Source organism: Chroicocephalus ridibundus, chromosome 3, assembly GCF_963924245.1.
Source record: "Chroicocephalus ridibundus chromosome 3, bChrRid1.1, whole genome shotgun sequence".
NCBI classification, from domain to species: domain Eukaryota; kingdom Metazoa; phylum Chordata; class Aves; order Charadriiformes; family Laridae; genus Chroicocephalus; species Chroicocephalus ridibundus.
In genome coordinates this window covers 125,843,099-125,856,185 of record NC_086286.1, presented here as the reverse complement: position 1 = coordinate 125,856,185, position 13,087 = coordinate 125,843,099, and the positions used below count along the sequence as shown (strand labels likewise).

At 50.2% G+C, this 13,087-nt stretch overlaps 1 long non-coding RNA gene across 1 annotated transcript; it reads left to right on the top strand.

Moving 5' to 3' along the window:
• The first annotated feature begins 2,839 nt into the window (after positions 1 to 2,839).
• LOC134513657 (uncharacterized) lies at positions 2,840 to 12,655 on the top strand. The gene is made up of 3 exons (XR_010070482.1): positions 2,840 to 4,451; positions 6,834 to 7,035; positions 11,898 to 12,655. It is a non-coding gene; the product is annotated as an uncharacterized LOC134513657 (long non-coding RNA).
• The last annotated feature ends 432 nt before the right edge of the window (positions 12,656 to 13,087 follow it).

Genomic DNA, 13,087 nt, shown 5'->3' with positions numbered 1-13,087 from the left:
GCTGTACTTGCCAGAGGAAGGAGTGAAAAAAAGGACAAGCAGCTCTTGGGGAGCAGAGGCTGTGAACCATGGAGCGTCCTGGATCTCTCCTGGCTGCTGGGTCAGTCACTGGGAACTACTGGGTTGTCTCCTCCTCTGCAGCATCATTTGTGGTCTCTGCAGCTCCTCTGGAAGGTGAAGAATTTGTCTGGCTTTTGGCATTTCAGCAGATGGAGACAGGCCATGTGCTGCCCTGCAGCTCGTGCAGTCCCGTGGGATAACTCAGCGAGGGGTGCTGAAGGTTTTGAAGTGAAAAGATTGGCGCTCGGTCCCTATTTGTGCGAAACGTTTGCAGACATCGCAGCTGAAAGAGAGTCAGTCTGTTTTAAAATAATTTTAGCTATAATGGGGCAGCCTGATTTGGTTTAAGCTTGCTTTTTGGAGGGGAGAAAATAACTATCTGATAAAGCGTTGAAATTTCTTTTAGCTTAACTTTTCCTTATGTTTTTATTTGAGCCTGGGTAAGAGGGTATCGTTAGTCCAACAATTTAAAACCAAATGCATAAAGGCTCTGGAATATTTAAAAGGATGTAAAGCCACATGTCGGATTCAAACCACAATTGAGGTGTCACTCCTGAAAACAGGATGCCTTTAAAGAGCTTGTACTGCACAAACTGGCTGTTCGGGGCAGCTGTGGTGGATTTCTTTAGCCCGTATTATTTGTGTGTAAAACACGACGTTTTGATTCAATGCGTGGAAACACCCGATGGGAGGGAGTGGAGAAGACAGAGGCAGGCTCTGCTGGGTGCCCCGTCTGGGACTCGCTTCAACTCTGCCTTTTTTTTGAGTCATCTGGCATCACATCTGTGCCATCTCGCCCCTTTCTAACCAGTTCACCCACTTCGACGAGGCTCTGGAAGGCGATTACATTCCTACGAGCATCATGAGGAGCAGTGGCCTGGCAGGGAAACCAGTTAACCCCGGCGGATGGGATGTCCACGAGCTCATCTCATGAAATACTGAGTTCTTCTGGCTGGTGGCGACTCTGCAGCATCCAAATCCCAGTATCTTGTACATCCTACGGCACGGATAGATCTTGAGGAAGCTAAAGCTCAGCAGATCGAGGCCCTTGGCGTTTCTTTTTTGAAAACCCAAGTGTTTTTGTTCAGGGCCGTTGTCGGGCTCTCCTCCATGCTGCCAGTTTTGCCCCCAAGCAGTGAAAGAAAACAATGAGGAGGATCTGCTGTGGTGCATTAAATGTTACGCGAGGATGCTGGGCTCTGGTGGGTTGCCCACAGTTTCTCCTGCTGCGTAAATGTCAAGACAAGACAAATTGTCTTTCAGAGCCGGAGATGATGATCCTTTGATGTTCTGCTGCAAGAGTGTTGCTGGTGGCTTTAGTTGGCTTCACCTGATGCTGCAGGTCACGCTGACGGAGGGTTCGCTCTTAAAGCTCAAAATCTGCTCCCTCGGTATCTTAAAGTACTGGCAGACAACCCCGCCACTACACAGAAGGGGAGAAATCCTGTTTTACGTAAATGTTGGGGGGTTTGGACAAACTTTGGTTGCTAATCTGTTTTTGAAGGGAGGTGGGGTACTTGGGTGGACTTGCCAGGGGAAGGAGCGAAACGAAGGAACAAGCAGCTCTTGGGAAACAGGCTGTGAACCACGGAAACTCCTGGGTCTCTCCTGGCTGGTGGGTCCGGAGGCTGGGAACCACCAGCGAGCAAAACTTTTGCCTGGAATAAAATAATCGGGGGCGGGGGGAAAAAAGGTGCAAAGTTGGTGTTGAATTCCCACGGGAATTCAACAGGTTGGCCGCATAAATTCAGTATTTGCTCCTGCTGCTTTGTTTTTGGTTTTTTTTTTTTTTTTTTAGGGAAAATGTATTTCTGTGCTTGTTTACACAAAACGAGTGGAAGCTCTTCTCTCTTTTGTGCTGCTATTTAACGTTTCAGCCCGTTTGAAGCATCCTGGGCTGCGCAGGTGAGTGCTGAAGGCTTTAATGTCGCGGTGTGGGAGGGCTGTGGCTCCGCAAAGGAGGGATCCCGTAAGGGTAAAATATCCATTAAACGGACTGTTTGGCCCACTGTGGCAAAACGCTGGGTGTAGTTATGGAAATCAGGTTTGTCACAGCTTGTACGGGTCGGTTGTGTTTTTATCTGGAGGATCTGTTTGGTTCACAGCTGTGTGACGGCGCCAACAGCAATGTTCCCTTTGAACTACAGGATGAAAAATACAGAATATGTTGCGTGTTTATTCGGGGGGGGCGCTGATGGCTGCACCCCAGCTCTCTGTAATCTGGATCATTTATGGTGATTTTGAAGGAGGCGTAATTACAGCCCCTAGATTTAGGGCTTGCCAGGTGCTCTCTCCCCAGCGGCCTTCAGCTCCAGGAGTTTCATAGAATCACAGAATGGTTTGGGTTGGAAGGGACCTTCAAGATGATCCAGTGCCACCCCCTGCCCTGGGCAGGGACACCTCCCACCAGCCCAGGTTCCGCCAAGCCCCGGCCAACCTGGCCTTGAACCCCTCCAGGGATGGGGCAGCCACAGCTTCTCTGGGCAACCTGGGCCACGGGCTCACTGCCCTCATTGTGAAACATTTTTTCCTTAGATCTAGTCTAAATTTCCACTTTTTTAGTTTAAAACCGCTCCCCCTCATCCCATGGCTCCCCTCCCTGCTCCAGAGTCCCTCCCCAGCTTTCCTGGAGCCCCTTGAGGGACTGGCAGGGGCTGGAAGGTCTCCGCGGAGCCTTCTCTTCTCCAGGCTGAACCCCCCCAGCTCTCTCAGCCTGTCCTCCCAGCAGAGGGGCTCCAGCCCTCCCAGCATCTCCGGGGCCTCCTCTGGCCCCGCTCCAACAGCTCCGTGTCTCTCCTGTGCCGAGGCCCCAGCGCTGGAGGCAGCACTGCAGGGGGGTCTCCCCCGAGCGCAGCAGAGGGGCAGAATCCCCCCCTTGCCCTGCTGCCCACGCTTCTTTCTACCACCTACTTTGTCAGGCAGCGCTTTGCACACTTGGGATGCCTTTTTGGAAATTATTCTGGTAGTCTGAGTTTGGCGTGTGTGTCCAGGAGGAAAGTTTTCACAGGAGGGATACGCGTGGCAGCAGGAGAGGCTCCTGCGTGGAGGTGGATGGTCAAGTGTCCAGGGGAAGAGGCAGATCCAGGGTAATGGTTTCAGGGTTGAAAGGTGGAGGCTGGGATCGCTGCGTGGAGGGGGCGGTGAAAAAGGCTTTTCAGCCTTTTGGCAAGTGGATAATTCAAAAAGTACAAGAGAGAGAGGAAATTTGCTTCCTGGTGTCTCTTTCCTGACATGAAATAAATTGTTGAGACGCCCCAGCAACATTTCCGCAGGTCGTTTTCTGTTTCAGCCATTTCCATTTGGCTTGTAACACCTTGATGGAATGAAATCCAAACTTTTTTGTTAAAACCTTTCTAGCAGGAATACGGGTTGTTTCAGAGCTAAGCTTTTTTTGGGGCAGAGAACTTCTTGCCTTTTGTGTACTGCGCTTCGTCTCATCAGCTGCCCGTTTTTTGGTGGTGTTTGGAGCATCTCGGCTACCGTGGCCATTTCCTACGTGGTCGTGGCGTCCTGAAGCCTGTGCTAACCAGGGGATTCGATGTGGGGTAGGAACAGCTTTGAGTAAGCGCGGTGCTGGTGCGCTAGACCGAGAGCTCCGCTTGGCCTGAACCTCTTTTCCCTAAAAACTTTGCTGCTGGCGGGAAGAGGATTCTCTCCGTTCCTTATTTAAACAGTTGTTTCAGGGAGAAAAGAGAAATCTGGATTGCAGTGGGGTGAGCGCAGGGCTCTGGTTTCTACAGTTTTCTCTAGGTAGAAGGAAAAATTAAATAAATAAATAGAAAAAAAAAAACTGTGCTTTGCTGGGAAAAAAAGCTTTTCTTCCACAGATCCTTAAGGGACACTTGCGCAACATCAAATACGCGAAGTACCCTGGCTGCGCGGCCAGCAGTTGGCAATGATGCCGTTTCACAACAGGGAGGGCTTTGGCAATGCTGAATTAAAAAGCTGCTGCTCTTCTCCTCCGCCTCTTTTTTTTTTGTTTTTCCCTCCTCCCTTGTGCTGGTCCAGCTGTTTGTCATTCCACGTGGCACAGGGGATTGGAAAAACCGGTAAGGAGAAGCAACGCAGCCAAAAGGGAAGAGCCCCGCAGCCTGAGTCAGCATCTGTGGTGTTAAACGTTGCAATGATGCTCTTAGTAATTAATTCACGGGGAGGATTTGTAAGGTGAAAACCCCTGCGGCTTAATGAGCTGTCATCTGAGGCTCTGTCACTGCAGCCAGATCCTCGCATATATTGGAAGGATGATTGATTTATTTTTAATTTTTTTCAGGCACTGGCCTGGGCTTTGGGAGACCGAAGTCCTGGTCCTGCCCCTGCCGCAGATTGCTGGGGTCATCTCAAGTGATTTGCTTCATTTGCATCCGTCTTGGAGGAAAAAGTGCACTTTCTGAGTGAGTCCAGGCAAAATTCCCTGTTCTCCTGTGCCTCTCATGTGTTTACTGTTTGGGACAGAGTACTTGGCTTTGTACAGCTTCGGTCCAAGCTCTAGGCACTAAGTTGGGTCTGAGCTACCAAGCATGTGGTGGAGCTAAAAGAGGCGAAGAGAGAGCATACCTCAATCCTTGCCCGCTGCTAACGTCACAGGAAGCCACGCACTTAGTGTGATTGCCACCAGGACTGAAAATAGCTGGTCTACAGAAATACTCCATGGCCATGAGCCTTGCACTGTGCAGAGCAGAAACCAAAGGGACAGCACATGTCTATGGCAAGAGCTCTGTTGTGTCTCCAGGTGTCCCAGGAGGCCGGGAAGAGCTCCTTTCGCTCATATTTCCAAGCCCAGCGAGCTGCCAGGAAGGTGCAAATTCATAGAATCACAGAATCATAGAATTGCCCAGGTTGGAAGGGACCTTTCAGATCACTGAGTCCAACCATCAACCCAACTCTGACAAAAACCATCACTAAACCATGTCCCTCAGCACCACGTCTGCCTGGCTTTTAAATGCCTCCAGGGATGGTGACTCCACCACTGTCCTGGGCAGCCTCTTCCAATGCTTAAAAACCCTTTCAGTGAAGACATTTTTCCTAATATCCATCCTAAACCTCCCCTGGGGCAACTTGAGGCCGTTTCCTCTTGTCCCATGGCCTGTTCCTTGGGAGAAGAGCCTGACACCCCCCAGCTACCCCCTCCTTTCAGGGAGCTGTAGAGAGTGAGAAGGTCTCCCCTCAGCCTCCTCTTCTCCAGGCTGAACACCCCCAGCTCCCTCAGCCGCTCCTCACCAGACTTGTGCTCCAGACCCCTCACCAGCTCCGTTGCCCTTCTCTGGACACGCTCCAGCACCTCAGCGTCTTTTTTGTGGTGAGGGGCCCAAAACTGGGCACAGCGCTCAAGGTGGGGCCTCACCAGTGCCAAGTATTCAGCAAGCGGGCAAAGGGGGAGAGGGATGAAGATCACGAAAACCCTGTGAGTAGGAGGGCGATTAAGCCCGAGGCTCTGGGAGAGGCTGATACAGAAGGCTTTGAACAAGAGGAGAGCAGTTGTGGATGCTGCTTGGAAAAGGAGAGGAAGAAGGCAGCCGCATGAAGCCGAGCGGGGAGAGTGACAAGAGCACTCCTGGAGCCATCGGCTCCATGGCACCGTGCTGCTTACGAGAGGATGGAGGGTTCTCCTCTGCTGCTGGAGACTCCCAACAGCAGAAGTCATTCCCAGCAGCCCTGCTCCCCACCTTGGCCCTTCTGGCAGTGCTCCACACTGCTCAGAGGAGTGCCCCACCACGTGCTGTGCAAAAGATGCTCTGGATTTTGCCAGTTTACTGTCTTTTAATAATCTGCCCCTCCTAGAAGAAGGGAATGGTCCGTGCGCTGCCATTGCTCGGGCTTGCGTTGTACCTTAGTGGCACCATGTGAAAATTGTTGCCGTTTTGGAACCCTTTGAGGGGGGGAGGAAAAGAAATCGGTTTAACTACTGAAGAATCAGATCCCTGAGGGGCTGGCTGCGTATACTGCCCTCCAAATTGGGAGCATCCTTGGATCTGTAACTCAGCTGCAGACACAGGATGGCACCTCCTGTATGAGTGAGGAAAGAAGGGCGCTGTGCTATGAGGGTCAAACTATCCCTCTTCCTGAGTTAAAATCAACCTTTCGCTGTCCTCTCTCCCTTTCTTCAGCTCCCTGGATTTCTTTCTGATGGGAATGTTGCCTCAACACCCGGCCCAGGTCTGACTTTCCCTTCCCTGTCATCATGGCCTTGAGAAGCAGAGCAGCTTGCTGGAACACGTCCTGCTCTCTTCCCCTTGGCTCTTTTAATTTGCATTCCCGATATTCCCCCGTTAGCGCGTTTCTGAACTTCAGATTTGCTTTTCTGGTTTGCAGTCTCTCAGACATAGATTTTTTTTTTCTTTTTAAAAAAAGCAAAAAACCCCCAAAACCTTAAAATCCAGATATGTTGAAAAATATAAAGCACTCAAGCTTCTCAGTGGTTTGTAACCCTCCCTGGAGCACTTTTTGGGGCACCTTTTTGTCATGCCTAGATGCTCTGTGAGCAGGATACACCCAAGTGAGGACTACTGCGCTACGAAGCTGTGCTGACCACTGAGAAAGACACCCCAAGTGTCTCTGCTACCCGTTGGGTGGAAGGGTTGGCCGTGGCTGCTTGCTGGAATGGAACATCCACTCTGCTGAGGTGCCACCGTCCATCTCATGGCGTTGGGTTTTCTCCCCTTGAGGATTTTCTGCCTTCTCCTGTTGAGGTTTTTCCTCTTGTACCTTTGAGCTGCTCCCTAACACATCTCGACAATCTCACCTCTGTCCTCTGTTTTACCTTTCTTATCTTGCAGGGCTCTGTGCTCTTTCTCACAATTTGGCAATCTCCTGGGCTCTCGGAGGCAGGGTTGTCCAGCTGGGCCGTATCAGGGAGGCCTTGGATCGCAGCTGAACCTGGAGGACGGGGCGGTTTCAGGGCCAGCTTGCTGCAGGCTCCGTCTAGTTTGCGTTCATGCCAGTTTAACGCTCCAGATGGTTGTCTCGGTGCTGGAGGAGGTAACTGGGTTATTAAATCACTCCTGCTTCTTTGTCAGCCTGGGGGATCTGCCGTCCTGGTGTGATAATGGTCTAGAAGAGAACTTTACATTGAGTCACTCTAGCAGATACAGTAAAACCACCAGTGAGCGACTTCAGGTGCTCCATGCATCATCCTGCCCAAGCAGAAAAAGCCCTTTTGCTCAACTGCGTGCATATATCAGGGCCCCGGAGACATCAGGATCTATTCTTTTTACCTCTGCAGCATGCCGGGTGAGATCTGTTTGCCCTCACTGCAAGGCTGGACCCATGGTGCCCTTCCTGAGCACAGCCATGGAGTCGTAGAATCACAGAATGGTTTGGGTTGGAAGGAACCTTAAAGATCACTCAGTTCCACCCCCTGCCCTGGGCAGGGACACCTCCCACCACACCAGGTTGCTCCAAGCCCCGGCCAACCTGGCCTTGAACCCCTCCAGGGATGGGGCAGCCACAGCTTCTCTGGGCAACCTGGGCCAGGGGCTCACCCCCCTCACACCAAAGAATTTCTTCCTAATATCTCATCTAAATCTCCCCTCTTGCAGTGTAAAACCCTTCCCCCTCGTCCCATGGCTCCCCTCCCTGCTCCAGAGTCCCTCCCCAGCTTTCCTGGAGCCCCTTTAGGGACTGGCAGGGGCTGGAAGGTCTCCGCGGAGCCTTCTCTTCTCCAGGCTGAACCCCCCCAGCTCTCTCAGCCTGTCCTCCCAGCAGAGGGGCTCCAGCCCTCTGATCATCTTCATGGCCCTTTGAGTTATGCCAGAGGCTCTGCTCTTCCTTTTTTAATTTGGTGGCAGATGACTCAGCCTGGAAAAGTGATTGCTGAGGTGCTGATATGATGGAGGTCTAAGATACATTGGCATGGAGAAGGTAAGGAACAAGAATTTGCTCTACCTCACGTAAGAATTTAGGTGCACCAGATGAAATTATGAGGTGGTGCTTGAAACAAAAGGTGGTGGCGTTTGGCAGGGTGCGTGGTTCAGCTGAGGAGCTCATGGCCATGGGACATCCTAGATGCCAAACGTGATATATATTCAAAAAGCAGCTAAATGCGGGACGGAAAGATCCATCCGGGGTTGTTTAACACGAACGTATCAGCTGTCACTCGTAGCCCCTGAGCATTATGGCATCAGGATGCCAGGGAAGCATGGCTGGTAGTTTTTCCTCCATGTACTGCGCCCTGTCTGGCTGCTGGTGGCCTTTGAGACAGCCTACAGGACTCAGACGACCCTTCAGTTTGACTCATTTTGCTGAAGACACTGCCCAGTCTACAGCAGATGGAGCGATGCTGCTGATACTCCCACCGCCCGGCTTCCCCAGGGGCTCTAAACGCATTTCTCCGGGCCCCGCAGTCCAACGAGAGAGTTCTTTGTGTTTATTTGCCTACTGTAGCTTTTCCTCTTTTAAAGAGAGACAGCTGGTTTTGTGAGCAGTGCTTAACAGTTCTCTCAAACTCAGCGAGGCACTCGGGAGCCAGGAGTTGGGAGCGCTCAGCTTCTACAGCCAGCAAAGGATTTTGCCCCCCTGCAGCTTCTGTTACACCATGCTTTTCCAAGATGTCCATGCTTTGTGAGCTGCGGTTTTAAAAAGCGGACATTTGTCAGTGCCTGAAAGCCTTGGACGTGGTGGCCAGTCCTGCTTTGTTTGCTCTCCTAACTTTGAAGTGCTCTGAAACCGATTTCATTTATCGCTTCTGGGTTTTTTCCCCACTTTTTTTTTTTTTTTCCCCTTAAAATTTTTAAAGTCAGGCTCTGTCTCCACCCTGAACTGACTTCAATCTCGTTATCCCCAACAAATACCAGGGATTTATTTTTTTTTTGGGGGGGGGGGGGGGGGCAGACTTGATGACAAACCATCCTTCCATTGGAAATGGCTGGGCAGCGTAACCGGAATGCTTCTTCCTTTATTTCTGGGTATCAGGGTGCCGTGTTTCGCGCAGGGTCTTCTGTCCCTGTCCTGCCCAGCCAGGCGTTAAGCAATGTGATTACGAGCTGTCACACGCCGTTGCCTCTGCCTCTGATCTCTGGGCTGGGGAGATCTTCCTGTGGGCAGCGGAGGGTTTTATTTTGCTTAGCAGAGCCCTGTGAAAGGTTTCCCTCCCAGCAAATTGTTTCTTCTACTTTAATATTGGTCTTTCTCCTGACTGAAAATTAAGACGTAAAAAAAAAAAAAAAAAAAAAAAGAGTTTACACACATATTTTTTTCTTTAGTTAAGCTTGCCAGAGTATTTCCTTTAGGTAGCTTTAACAAAAGCATTTAAATATTTCAGGATTCCTTTTTGGGCTGCTGAGCTAAAGGTTCCAGCTCACTGAGCTGGATGCTCAGAGGGGCCTGGGATACTTCATATGTCATATTTTCATGCTCTGGACTCCTGCCCAGGCAACGGCTCCTGAAAGCCATGAGAAACAGAGCTGAGCTGGCTTAATGCAAGCGTGTAAGAATGACCAGCTGGTCAGAGCGAAGGTACAAGCACCTCCACGCTTGGTCTCCAGCAACCATCATCAGTGGGTATTTAAGGAGAAAATATAGGGAATGGGATATTAGGACTTGGGGGTGTTGGTGGGTGAGAAGCTCCACAGGAGCCGGCACCGTGCGCTGGCAGCCCAGAAACCCCCCCGCAGCCTGGGCTGCATCCCCAGCAGCGTGGGCAGCAGGGCAAGGGGGGGATTCTGCCCCTCTGCTGCGCTCGGGGGAGACCCCCCTGCAGTGCTGCCTCCAGCGCTGGGGCCTCGGCACAGGAGAGACACGGAGCTGTTGGAGCGGGGCCAGAGGAGGCCCCGGAGATGCTGGGAGGGCTGGAGCCCCTCTGCTGGGAGGACAGGCTGAGAGAGCTGGTGGGGTTCAGCCTGGAGAAGAGAAGGCTCCGCGGAGACCTTCCAGCCCCTGCCAGTCCCTCAAGGGGCTCCAGGAAAGCTGGGGAGGGACTCTGGAGCAGGGAGGGGAGCCATGGGACGAGGGGCAACGGTTTTACAGTGAAAGAGCGTGGATTTAGATGAGATATTGTGAAGAAATTCTTTGGTGTGAGGGTGGTGAGCCCCTGGCCCAGGTTGCCCACAGAAGCTGTGGCTGCCCCATCCCTGGAGGGGTTCAAGGCCAGGTTGGACGGGGCTTGGAGCAACGTGGTCTGGTGGGAGGTGTCCCTGCCCGGGGCAGGGGGTGGATGATCTTGAAGGTCCCTTCCAACCCAAACCATTCTGTGATTCTGTGATTTCCCAGACTGCAACCGTAACCGGTTCAATGACTCCTTGAGGCAGAAGTTATATCTGGATTGTCATGTTTAATACTCGCTATGGAGCTTTCCTCTGCAAATGCCTCTTGGATCCATGTTCCCTTTGGGACTCGGTGATCAAGCACTTGCCTCTCCTGTTGATTTTGGAAAGGCCGTGAACGTATGGCACCCAAAGCTGCAGCCCCAGCAGGCAAACAGTGGCCTGAAGCCGTGCTGCTTAACACTGACATGACTCGAAACCCTTTGGATTTAGTTCAAGAAAATGCTGACTTTTGATTTAAGGGGAATGAAAAGAAAATTGACTGATTTAGGCAAAATCCCCTTTTTGCCCCCAAGGACAATTTTTTTTTTCTTTTTTTTTTTTTTTCTTTTTTTTCTGAGATCGCTCTTTCTGTGAATGGAAAATTCCCAACCTGCCTGAGTTGGCAAGCTCTTGCTTTTAGCTAAAGCATATGCTGATGTATGTTTGTATCTTGCTCCAACTAAAAGCTGCGGATAAATAAAGAGCTGAAGGCAGCAAACAGTTCCCATCCCCGTTCCAACAGACCTCATATTGCCAGTGGGGAGAGGATGGAAAAATATCAATTACAGTTCAGTCTGCATGAATGACAGCAAAATTATACTAATAAAAAAAAAATAACATATAATTCCAACTCAATCACCTGTCCTACAGGGGACTTCTATAAATGCAGAAAGATCCTGCAAAATTGATCTACAGCACCCATTGCCTGAGAGATGTCAAATGAGAAAGAATAAACTGCTTTTATTTCAATAAGAGGACTATTAAACTTCAAGAGCAAAGTTTTTAGACTCGTTGTGCTAGATTATAATCTAAAAATTCTGCGTGGAAAAAATGGAATTCTGAAACACTTTTGCCTCTCCCTAGCTCGTAACAGGAGGCCTTATTACCCTTAAGCGAAGATCAAGAAATTCTTCGGCAGATTTTTCGCTGACTCTGCATGCTTCTGCTGGCTGCTCTGCTCGATCTAACAGCTGTGAGAGGCTGGCGAGTCTGTGGGAAAGGTGTCCGCTTGCTCTTGGACGCATCAAGCATGCTCCAAGCACTTGATAAATGATTTTGCAGCTGTGGTAAGGGCTCCGTTTTGCAGAGATGGCCATTTTAGATTTCATTTGAAACCTATTTTCACTTTTCTGTCCTCAAGTTTCCCTCCGAGGTCTTCCGCCAAAAGTCAGCTTTATTTTAGAGGGAAAGTTTTGAGGTTAATTGAACGGGGCACTTTGGAGAGGAGGGATTTAAGTCCATGAGACCTTGCAGGTTTCATAAAATCCACTCACAGGTTTTTAGCAGGCTTTTCTCAGGTCGATTCATGGAGGTTATGCTCTTCAGGACCAATGAAACCCAGCGGTTCTCTGGACCGTAATGAGCTCCACTGAGCAGTTTTACCTCTACGCCCAGATCTGGCAAGTCATGGATTTTACAGGTCTTGAGCCCCTGACAGGGAAGCTTTACGTTACATTATCAGATGAAACCCGAGTCCTTTTCATAAACACGCTATTTATTCTCCAAAGTCTATTTAACAAACGCGTTCAGTAAATAGAGTTGGGAAAGTGGCTTTAACTTGATTGCGAGGTTTTCCTCCTCTGCTTTGTTCCCGTGCAGAAAATGACCCTGATGAGTGGCACGTCCTCTGGGGATGTAACTGCCCTCAGCCGGCTCCACCTGAGGTTTCTTATTAGCCAGCTGTGGCAGTGAGAAGAGAGGAGGAAGAAACATTGATGATGCTTGTGAACATCTGAGTATTTCACAGTATACCATGTTCTGAGCACTCAGTGTTTGAAGGCTGCGATGTTCGACAAGTTTCCCTCTCTTGGTCAGGTGGAGGTGATCTTCCGCCCTTCTTGTTCCAGAGTGTCCACCTTGGTCAGAGCCGTGGTTATGGCTTACTCTTCCACCATAGTGGTCAATGCTTTCTTCTGCCATGCTGCTGAGCCCAACTGCTTCTAACCACAAGAGCGCTGGAGGTGGGATCTTCTCTGTGGGCCAATACCGTGTGTTCCTGCTAATTACAGAGGCTATTTTGCACCAATTAGTGCAATAGTCAAGAGAGACCATGTCTACAGGGGGGCTGTGATGTCATCCTTGCACTCAGATGACATCACTAGCTCTGCTGCTGTAAGAGAGTGGATGCCCTTGTCACTGTCACAGCCATCCAGGAAAGGATCGGAGTGATGCAGAACCTTTCCTGCTCAATAAATGTAGTTTGTAATTATAAAGGAGTGTATTCATTGCCCTATTCATCTGACAGCTGTGTGTTTACTGGGTAAAAGCATTCATTAAGAACCTCTGTAATCCATCAGTGCTCCAAGGAGAGCAAACCACCAGGTGGACCATGGTGGACCACTCCTTTTGGATCAGACGGTCACTTCCCATTTTCTTGTTTTCTGAGTGTTTTCAGAAGATGTGTCACTGCCTTGACAGCGAACCTAAGTTATAAAAACCATGGCACAAATATGTTTTTTTCCAAACATTCTGGTTTGCCTTTTGTGGTTTCCAAACATTCCCTTCCTCAACATCAAGGGATCCATCTGTACACAAAGGGTGCTAGAGTGGCCCGCCTCTGTTTAGTTGAGCGTCCCAACAACTGCAGTGGTTGCCCCAGAATGGTGCAGCAGATGCTCCCAGCCTCAGATGGACACTGTTTATGTTGGAAAGTTATCAGAGAACTGGTATTGTTGGATGGGTGAAAAGCAAAGGTATTTCTGTGACTATGGAGTATCTTCTCTAAGAGAAAACTCAAAGCTTTTCTCCCTCACTGTAACTAAGTACAGGACTAAGCCCGACCTCCCTCC